We start from the raw sequence: 1380 nt of genomic DNA on the forward strand, positions 1-1380 counted from the left end.
TCGTTAATAAGAAATAGAAAAATTTTGAACAAAGAAAACTGTTGGTGAGAAAAAAGGCTATTAAAGTTGTCTTTAGCAATATAATTTAATGACATAATATTTGTATGTTTATATGCTGTATAATTTATATACTATAAAAAAGAGTCATTTGGTATACTTTGCATATTGTAAATCCATAATAATTTTAGATTGATATTTTCTAATAAAAGCGTAAACGTTAGATTCATTTTTAAAAATTATACACTAAAATGAGAATAAAATTCGATATACAACAGCTATCGTAATCTAAACTACAACAATCAGAAAATGAGGAGAGATGGGCAGACCCCTTTCGGTGAGTTATGATGATGACACCTGAAGTTCCACCTCCTGGTAGCTATTGCAATTACCTGTTAAAGAACTGGGGTAGAGGGAGAAAAAGAAGATTGGACGGATGGAAAATAATGAGAAGAAAACTGAGATAAATAGAAGATTTAAGGGAAGGAGGTAGTGAAGTGAATGAGCTTGGAATAAACGGAAATGGTAAAGCAGATGGTTGGTAAGATATAAATTGATTTATGGAGTGACAAAAGATCAAATGAAGACGAAAACGCAGACAATACACAACGCAACGCGACGCCCTCAGCGCAGTCGGAGTCTGGGTCGCGGTGCGGGGTAGATGTCTGCCTCATGGGGTTCGGGCACCTTGATGGAGATCCTGGGCCTCTGGTCATCGCCTCGCGTGATTTCCACGCTCTTGGCCCTGTGGGCGGGCGTGGGCGTGAGATGGCGTACGATCTCAGGGGCGGCGGTGGGAGCGTAGGCGGGGATGGAATGCGAGGACTGGGAGAGGTAGTAGGTCCTCGGGGGAGGCGGCAGGACGTTGTGGGGTGGGTGGGTCCTGGCCTCGTCTCCCTCAGGATGGGCGGCGAGAAGGGAAGAAGCAGCGGGACGGCGTGCGCCTGCCCGAGAGCGTGGATGTACGCCCGGAATCCGGGTCAGGGTTGTAAAGCGTGGTGTGGGCGCCAACCTCTCGACCGTAGGGTCGTACTCGTAGAGGTTCGCTGGCGGGGGAGCAGCGGCTGTTGTGAGAGGAGGATGACTGTGTCTATGGCGGGGGCGATGGTGTGGGCGTTGGGGGTAGATTTGGGTGTGGTGGAGGTGGTTTGGTGGTGAAGGGAGTGCAATGGACTCTTGGTCGTGGAAGATTCCGTGGATCTGAAGCCATTGTCAGTCACATGAGCGTTGGTGATGGGACGGGCGGTCGCAGCGAAGGGCGCCTCGAACGCAGGCGGAACAGAGGCATCATGGGCGGATTTAGATGTGGGAGTCGGGGGCGTAGGTGTGGTGGTGGCCTGATTTCTCTGGGAATTCCTAAAGGAGGAAAGTGGCGAGGGGTAG

The sequence above is a fragment of the Penaeus monodon genome, chromosome 21 (genome assembly GCF_015228065.2).
Source record: "Penaeus monodon isolate SGIC_2016 chromosome 21, NSTDA_Pmon_1, whole genome shotgun sequence".
NCBI classification, from domain to species: Eukaryota; Metazoa; Arthropoda; class Malacostraca; order Decapoda; family Penaeidae; genus Penaeus; species Penaeus monodon.